Genomic DNA, 9892 nt, shown 5'->3' on the forward strand with positions numbered 1-9892 from the left:
CACTTTCACATACATTATATTCAAAGCTTATCTGTAGTAAAATGAGCGAGCTAAAGCAGATATACCATCTACTGCCCATTTGCTTTCATTGCAGGTGTGAAGGTAAGTACATCTTAATTTAATGTACAGAACTGACAAAGTATCAGACAAAAAGCTTCTGATAAACTGTACGTATTCAAATCTCTTTACACTAAATCTCTCGCTCAGGAATGCATCAAATGAACAGCGTCAGATTCTCAGCGGACAAAAGAACCGTGGCGTTGGTGGGCCCTCACGTGAGACGGCCAGCAGGAGGCCGAGGCTGTGGCCGTGCGGTCTGAGCCGCTCCCAGACAGATAATGTGTGTAACCAGCCGCCTCCTTCCGCCTCAACCTCCCCACATCAACACCATCCCTCCGGGCAATACGAGACGTCTGGGAGAGCAGAGGGGTGAAACTGGAGAGATGGCGCAGTCACTGGCCCATGTAATAGAACGATAGAGGACGGTGCACACACACACACACACACGCACACACACACGAACACACACACTCATTTGTAAGTTATGGTGAATAGTTGGAGGCAAAGTGCCGAGCTGTTGGCCTTGGTGGAGCTTGGACAGCTTATTTCATTTATCAAAGCTTTTATTTTGCCGTAATTATACCATACTTTAGTAAATGAGTCACTAAATAAAAATGAATAAAAACATTTCCTCATGTAATCCTGTGAGAAGTGTAATATGACTGCAACACAATCATTGTAATTCACACAAAGATGGCTGCATGGTTCATGTTATCCCATCATGTATCTGAGTTCACAGCACAACAGCAGCAAAGCAGCTTTTACTGAAACCATACCTGCTATGTACACATGCAGAGTGTGAGGTGACGCACACAGACGCGTGAAGCCGCACAAACATTTATTATATGGTGCTTGTAAATGCAGGGTGTTTGTGCATGCGTGTGTGTGTTTGTGTCCTCCAGGATGGTAATTTCTCCCTGTTTACTCCTTGCACAGCAGCTTTATCAGCTTCCTGTCATGTGATCTGTGTGTCTCCAAGAGGTCTGGACCAAAAACCTGTCGCCAGGAAGCATGGGGGAGCAGGCCTGGATCCCTCATTAGAGACTGAAGCATGACCACGCTCAACATGTACACACAAGCATGCGCACAAGTAGGCAGAAAACACACACACACACACACACACACACACACACACAGAAACACTATGTCTGTGTCGTTAATATGTAAACTCACAGAACAACGACAAAATGCAATGGCTCGATTTTTGACTTCATTTTTGCCCATCAAAATAAAATGTGTACAATGGATGAATATTCCATTTCAAGCATAAAGTGCTGCATTCAAAAATGTATTTAATTTAGTAAAAGCAGTATAGTAATGTAGTGAACGTTCCGAAGTAAAGGTACTTATGGTGAATCAAATATTCATTCAAATGAAGCAGAACTGTCCAAATTAGACTTTGCAGCAAAAGCAAATGTATCTTTATTAAATATATTAATTCATTAATCAATAGAGAAATGATAACAAACTGAAAACCATATTTGGCCTTGATTTACTTGGCAGATGAAATCTCATCAGTTCTCCTGAGCTGACTGTGGGGATGTGGGGAAAATGGGCCCCTACCAACCAAAATCTGCCTGGATACCTCTCACAAGAGTTCAGAACTCCAAATAGCCATCAACACATGCCAGATAGCTGGAATAACACAGCGCTGGAGAAGCACAGATATAACATGAGAGCACAAGGGTCAAATCCCATCGGTCAAGAGTACACAACCCATGGTGGTGGCATGAAGCTGAGGGGTGGGCAGTGAAGAAGAAGCCCACGGTGATGCATGGTGGTATATCTAAAGAGGGGTCCCTTAGCATTTCCGGGGGGTCTCTGGCACCCCGCAGACCCCCTGGATTTTGTACTGGATGTAACTACAAAATGTAGCGGAAAAGCCTAAACGTTGCGGTAAAGCAACCCAATGGAAAATACTATAAATAATAATACAACAAATCAATAGATGACTTACAAGCACCCTGAAAGGTACTTGAGGTATTAACTTATTTGCTCTCCTTGCATACAAACAGGATGAAGCGACGAGCACTGCAGCATCGCCCCAACGAAGGCGTGCAGGGGCCTCACGTTGTTGCAGTGCAGCAGACGCTGAAGCAAACACACACGTGACACGTTCCTCCTGCAGACAGTGAAGAATGTGACATAAATCATTGTTAAATCCTAATTTGAGGTCTGTTGTCACTGTAAACGCTCACCTGAGGATGAGGGCTCCTGTGCGACACCTCACCACTAGATGGCACTGTGACGACAGTGATTTCCCCTAAGAGCACAGTGACCTTATTCCCTATCTATCTAATTACACATTAGACCTGTAATATGCCATTCCACAGCCATGGGTCTCAGATGAATGGTTTCCTCCCTCCCTCCCTCCCTCCCATCCCTCCCTCCTCTCATCTCTCTCCCTCCTCCTATCCCTCCCCTTTTCCTCCCCCATCCTCACACTGTTCCGGCCAGCTTCCCTCAATTACTGTCAGGGGCAGGCCACAACACTGGGGAGGCTATGTGTGCGTTTGTGTGTGTGTGTGTGTGTGTGTGTGTGTGTGTGTGTGTGCGTGTGTGTGTGGAGAGGAGGGAGGGGGAGATGTGTACGTGGATGTGACGAGAGGAGGAGACAGTGGCTGACATACCGACGCACCGTATATGTTTACAGGTGTGTGTGTATGTGTGTGTGTGTGTGTGTATGTGGGCAGGCGTGTCTGTTCGTGTGCATTTACGTGTTTGTATCTTATGCCCATGGGGAGATTGCTTGCCACACACACTGGCTGTTGTAGCATTGGCGCTGTGACAACAACGGTTTGACATTTGTGAAGGATAAATATATTACACCTCCAATGAAGCTATTATCCTCAACTATCTGTGAGGAAATATAACGACATCAGCTGCAATCACTGTGGCCCTTATAATGGGCTGTATGTTCACCTGTATTCTCTTCACTCAATACCTCACAACGTACTCACATCCACTACACGCATACAGGTTCAGACCAAACATCATCTATTCTTGTTTTATTTCAGATTATTAGTCATATGTTTTGTTTGTGCCTTCAAGGTCCAATTAAACTTCTCATAATGATAACCAAATAATGAAAATAAATAGCATTTTATTGTGAGATTAGGATGTTTTGACACTTTTTAGTCTAAGGTTTTAATGCCAAACCTTGGGATCAAAGTAATCATCAACTCAAGAATCATTCAACTTCAAGAATCATTCATCAGCTGTAGCTTTTAGTTTTTATACCTCCAACAAATACAACATGTCTGTCTCTGTGTAGTCATCTACCGCTGCGTTTAGATGTGTGTGTAAATTGTGCGTGTGCTGGCAAAACATGCAGCCTGTAAATCCCACCATATATCTGAATTAGCTTGAATTTGAGGCAGAATGTGGAGGAAATGATATGAATGACAGCAGTAAGTCTTCACATTAAGGTTGTCCACAAAACTTTCTTTATGTTGTTTTGAGTCTATGTGTTTTTTTTCCCCACCACTTGGGAAGCTTGTTTGTAACTTTTCTGAGGTTACTGCTGCACTGCATCTGCAGCAGGGAGAAGAAAGCTTAAACTCAGGAGGAAATATGAGATGTGTGTTGAGTGGAAAGGTCAACAAGCACCAAACTGTCTTTGTGTGTGTGTGTGCGTGTGCGTGAAACAGAGGCTTAAGATTAAAATAATTGCTGTTATTTTAGGGTTGTTTGTTGTCAAATAGTTTCACATCGGAGAAAAATAAATGAATAAAGTAGTTCTCCTCTCGCTCAGACACCAGGTGCTTTGGCATTCATATACAGTACAGTGTGTGTGCCGTGTGTGTATGTGTGAGGAGCTGTGTGTGTTGTCTCTAAAGGTCCTCAGGTCAGGTAGCTGTTCTCATACCCCTGATATGTTCATTATGAACTCAGACGGGCTTGTTTAATTAAGAAGTCTGTTCACGCCTTTCACCTCTCTGGAAGATTCTTCATACGTAAAAAAACCCAAAAACCCTCATTTCCTGTCTGGGTGAGTAAATCACCTGACAAAGAGTAAAGACACGCATGTTCAGCTTTGGATTGAAGAAGCATACAGTATATGATATAGGCATGGAAGGTTAAGTTCACGTGGAATCCCCGGTCTCTTCTTCTTCACGTGATATTGTGTAGCTTATCGTATGTGAAACAAAACTGTAAGTAAGTTTGGTTAATGCGTGGAGTAAGATGGTATTCATTTCATGTTCTGACATCAGACTGGCCAATCCCAGCACCTGATCTTTGAGTTCGAACAGCCAATCATCCCTACTGTTGCATTTGGACACTGTAAAATTCTTCGAAAACTTGGGACGACATTCCTCCTGTACTTGCTGGGAAAGAAAAAAGGATTAAACATGGAAAATATCTAAGGAAATGGCAACCGAGAGAGGAAACAGCCCTTAGCTGGTGTGAAGACTTTCAGACCTATTAATAGCGACAGGGGGTCCATTTTTCCATAAAACAAATCATTTACCACATCAGAACCTGCGCCACGCTGTATGAAATAAAGTGACAAGTGATAAATGCCATAGCCAGCTGAGACATAGACATCTGCCTACCACGCTGGCACCGTGATCAACCGGTGCAGCAGGAGCAGCGAGCGCCGTGACAAGGACAGGATCCCTCGCTGACTTACAATCTGCCACAGACGTGTTAGCTGGAAGCACGTCTGCTGAGGATGAAGCTGAGGTCTTTGCACGGCGCCGTGACAAAAGAATCACGCCTCTGCAGCACCTCCTACTGGCAGCAAGAACAGATTGAGTGGTACTGTAGCTAAGTTACGACGTAGAGGCATAATAAAGGAATGAATTCACGGCGATGTTTGCCTCTTTTAGCTGAAATTATTCCACCAGCTCACACCAAAATATGACTTTTAATGTGATTAAGGTTGGAGGCTGTCCTCCGTTAGATTAATGGGTGATTATTACCAATAATGTCACCCGCAACTGCCTGTGGAATTGATGACGTCCCTCCCTTTCAGCTGATTAAGTAAATGTAGCAACAGCAGCAGCAGTGATGCATGAGTTCCAGCTGCAGTCTCGCATTTGAGAAAGCCATCACATACTGGATTCATTGTCCTCCGCACTCCTTTTCCCCCGCTCGTCTCTGTGCCGTGTCAAGACCGTGCAAGTGCTTCTGCTCGACAAAATTGCAGAAATTAGCTGCACTGTCCTGATGTCAAGCGGTTGGGGCTAGTTTGAAAGGGTCATAGGTGAAGTAAACGGCTTGATGAATCATTGTGCGTTTGCGGTTTTGCTTTGTGAAATTCAAATGTTACCCTGTTGCTGCCAACATAGGCTCCAGTCTCCAAGTTTTATTTTCCCAGGTGTTACAGGACCTGCGCGGAGTGAGAAAGCTGAACTAGCTGCTGTACGAGCGCAAGGCTCTCGTCTTCGTCAGAGCAGCTGGGGTTAAGTGCCTTGCTGGAAGGCAAACCCATGGCAAGGCACTTGTAGAAAGAAGAGTCTGTCTCATTCTCAGTGCCCTGCACAGATTTTCTCAGCCAGTCTCAGCACTTAAACTGGCGACATTATGGATACAAGCCCATTTGTCTGGCATCTGAGCTTCCAGCATATCATGGCTCCGGCTGTCCGTATGCAAACACAGTCTGACTGCATGCATCACACTGTTACATTAAGTCATAAGTGCGCATGGTGAAAAATTAAGTTCAGTCCAGAAGAAATTGGCGTTCTTCATGATTTCATTTCAGCCTTGTAATTGTCTTCTGTCTCCTTGTCTTGTAAGCATTAACGTCCTTTCCCCCAGCGACTCTTGCTGCAGAAATGGGACGGAAAGAGATTTTTCGGGGCTTGAGGAAGAGGGTGAAAGGGTGAATGGTGGAGCGAGTCTGTGGTGCATTGTAGCTGTGCATTAATTGAATGGGCCTGGTTCCTGAATCTCTAATTAGGAACAATGGCAGAGACATGGGCAGCACAGACGCAGAGAGCTCTTCTGAGAGATAAGTGGGGTGTTGAAGGACAGACACAGGAAAGCACCTCGCAGTCCTCTCACACGGCATCCTCCAACCGCATTAAGAGACTATTGTGCCGGCCTGCGAGCGCACACACATACAAATGAAAGAAAGGTGGGGTGGAGTAGGGGGTTACTGTAGAAGTGAGATGGCGCTCCCAAGAAAGCAGCAGCCTCTTCTGGTTCCTTCCTTCTTCCTGCTCATTGACTGATGTCAGAGAGGGAGAGAGAGAGGGAGAGAGAGAGAGAGAGAGAGAGAGAGAGAGAGAGAGACGCTGCACCATTGGGAGGGGGGAAAAGGACTGACGTGAGAGTGCAACCCACGTCAAAGACAGAAGAAAAAAAACACCTTGCTGAGCCCGTCAGGCTGTAGCTGTGTGTGTGTGTGTGTGTGTGTTTGCAGGTGTTTGTGTGCAACATTATGGGTGTGTTTTTGTGAGTGTCACAGTGTGTTCATGTCCAAAGCGGCATCTTTGGGCCACATTGCTGCTAATTATTACCTTGAAACTGGACCAAAAATGTGTTTATTTTAATACGGTAATGCAGTTATTAAGTTTTTGTAGAGCGTTCCGGTCTTTGTCCTGTTGAATAGAGGCTGCACCAAATACCATCGTAACTCCTCACTTAGTTTGGAGGCAATTTACCTGAAAATCATACAATCTGTAAAATAAAAATGCGGTTTTGTAATGTCGACTGTTTTTTGTAGCTTTTTATGCTAAAGAAAATCATTACAGTGAGGCTTTTAAACCCTTGAACTGTATTTATATGGCAATTTCAGGGATCATAAATGTATTGTTGTGGTTTGCATGGACCCTGGGCATTATATTACCATTGATATAAGACAAAAAACTTAATGGCACACATCATCAACCACCTCATCAAAGATATGACAAGTGAAACATTTTCACTTAAGAACAAGGAGAGACTCACTACAAAAATCGCAAAATGTCTGCAGGCTTTCAGTCCAATCAAACCTTCTCCAGGTGACTCCATTGATTAGCGCTCACTCTCTCTCTCCCTCGCTCGCTCTCTCCTCCCCTCTGATGATTATTGAAATCAGCTGGTGTGCTGTGTTGGTTTATATTGAAAACCTGCAGCGTCTTAACAGCACACAGTTTGAGACCCATGAAATTTGACTTAATGTAGGTGTGTGATGTAGAAAATGGTTTTACGTCTTAATTTGATACATTTACCAGATTTAATGTTGTTATTTGAGGCATTTTTGGATGATATTTGTCTCAGTCAGCAGCTCTGTTTACCATACTACAGTATTGTGTGAAATGGACCCTTAGAGAGCAACCAATCACGTCCATGGGAACAGGTGGAAAAGTTTAGATACAAATATTTTCCTATGACATTTTAATGACAGCGTCTTCTCCCATCAGTTCTCTGCTTGTGTGATGATGGTCCATGATGTGGCGTAGCTGACAGAACCAATCCACATTTTGCTTTTATTGTTGCATGCATAACTTCCATCATTGGTGCTGTTGACAAATTCTCCAACTCACCAAAAAAAAAAACCCAATGTCAGTGATTTAGTTTGCATATTATTTCCTTGAAAATCAGTTTACAGTCCTGTAAAAGGGCTCCAAATTTTAAAAACATTATTTAACAAGGACTCTGCATTTCTGAGTGAGTGGACCCCTTCTCACCTTGTTGTCAAGGTGAGACCTTATGTGCACGGGTCAAACCAGCTCACCAGTCAGATCCCCAGCCTTTTATGCGGGTTTGTCATGATTTGTCAATCACAAAGCTGTAGCCAATACACACACCGGCTGTCCTCCAGGTGTGTGATTAGAGGACGCAAAATAGCAGCGAGTGTGTAGGTGAGCGAGACAGAAAGACACAGCTGGATCCTCCAGGCCAAGGGTGTCAGCCAGCCAGCCAGCCAGCCAGCCATCACACCCTGCTCTCCCCTCCTCCCCTTCCCTCCCTCCTATGGGCCTCATTATGAGAGGGAGTAAGCTCACGGCTACCCTCTCCTCCCCCAACTCCCTCTGCACCGCGGCCACGGAGAGAGAGAGAGAGAGAGAGAGAGAGGGGAAAAAAAGCGAGTCAGGTGCTAAATGTGAACGTGGATTAGTTTCTATGCCAACGGCGGGAGGACGCACTCACGCAGCCAGCCAGCCAGCCAGCCAGCCAGCCAGCCAGCCAGGGTCCCTGCAAGACACTTGTTTTTGTCCCTCTTGTTTTCCCTTCTCTCCCCTGCTCTCCCCTGCTCACTCCTCCGTGCTCTCTCTATCAGTGGGGGAGATAAGGCTGGGCCCCGTGCCTGGTATTAAACCTTATCTCTCCAGCTGGGGCTAAGGCCTGCTGGATTTGGCTGCACGGGCGTTCCAGTTCAACTCAAACATGCCTTGTTTTAATGGCCACCCATTAGCATCGCTCACAGGCGCGGAGGTCTGATGCGGCTTTAAATGGGTCTGTCCGAGTTTTTAGTTTGCGTCTCGTGCGTGCTGTGGCCGCTTCCCAAGTCTTAAAATTCTATAGCATCCATCTGAAGTTTTACATTTGCACGGATGCAGATATAATTTAAAATATATATCACTTTTTTTTCCCGTCTCTGCTCACGCCGCTGCTCTGCTGGAGCCTCGACCGCCCTTTGTGTGTTATTTCCTCCTGATGCTGCTGTCCTTCTCTGTGTGAACGAAGAGAGGCTAGCTGGGTGGGTGGGTGGTGATGAGAGGAGGAGGAGGAGGAAGAGGAGGAGGAGTGGGGGGGAGAGAACGACAGACGAGAAAGAGGAGACAGACAGAAAAGAGAGAGACAGGGGCGTAGAAAGCAGGGGGAAGGAGACAGAGGAGAGGGGAGGGGAGGGGGGGAGAAAGGCGCACGCGCACGCGCGCACACACGCGCTCACAGGCAGACAGGCGAGCAGGCAAGGCAAAGGCAAAGGCAGGAAGGAAGGAAGGAAGGGGTTAAGGTGAAAACAATAACAAGGGGAGCGGGGAGCGTGCGTCTGTGTGCGGCTCCCTGGAAGTGTCAGGCTCTCTGTTCATTGACAGTGTCGTGCACCCGCCGCCCCGAGAGCGCCGGCAGCCTCACAAAGACAGACAGCTCGAATTAATCCCACGGGGGGAGTGCGTGACAGTTTGGCAGAGCGGAGAATTGAAAGGGAGGCGGACGCCGAGGATGGGGGAAGGCGCGAGCATTTGTCAAATCATAATTAAATGATGAATCACTATTCCGTTATTAACGATAGCCCACCCGAACCTCCCTTGTTACAAAAAAAAAAAGATGGAAATGGAGAAATGAACGGCCACCAGCATTGTGGCCGCTGAAAAATAGAGGATTTATTGCCCTCTCTTCCCCTATTTTACAAGACTGTGGTTGCACACAAAGTACACACAGTTCTAGCGTGTTGTTGATGCTTTGCAGGTTTTTTTTTTTTTCCTCAGTGGCCACATTTTCAAATGCACTTTTCTGTAAAAAATTCTGAGGAGACAACACACACAGCCAGGACTAATTTGATGTAGATTTGCTTCATTCTCAATTAAAACTTCTTCCACGTGTTTTAATTACTAACCGACACAACCTGCAGCTGCTTCTTGTGCATAAAGCATTTCACCTGTACCTGTGCTGGACCGTTCATTAAACCTACTGGAAATCCAAGTTAAACCCTGAGCTGGACAGATAATATGAACGGCTGTGTGATCTCAGCCAGACACTTTGTGCCTGGTGAGGCTCTGTGTTGAAGATGAGAGACCCCACAGTGCAACTTAGGTCTTTTGTACATGATCACATCTGTGGTTAAGTTTATCTCCGGGGTGCGCGTTTAGATCGTGTGAAAACGTAAAATATATCTACCCATCATTTGTGATTGTGATCAAACTAACATTGTTATTATCAGACGCATGTGTTTAAC

Source organism: Genypterus blacodes, unplaced genomic scaffold, assembly GCF_046128005.1.
Source record: "Genypterus blacodes isolate CSIRO-AG114 ecotype Tasmania unplaced genomic scaffold, CSIRO-AGI_Gbla_v1 ptg000039l_1, whole genome shotgun sequence".
Lineage (NCBI taxonomy): Eukaryota > Metazoa > Chordata > Actinopteri > Ophidiiformes > Ophidiidae > Genypterus > Genypterus blacodes.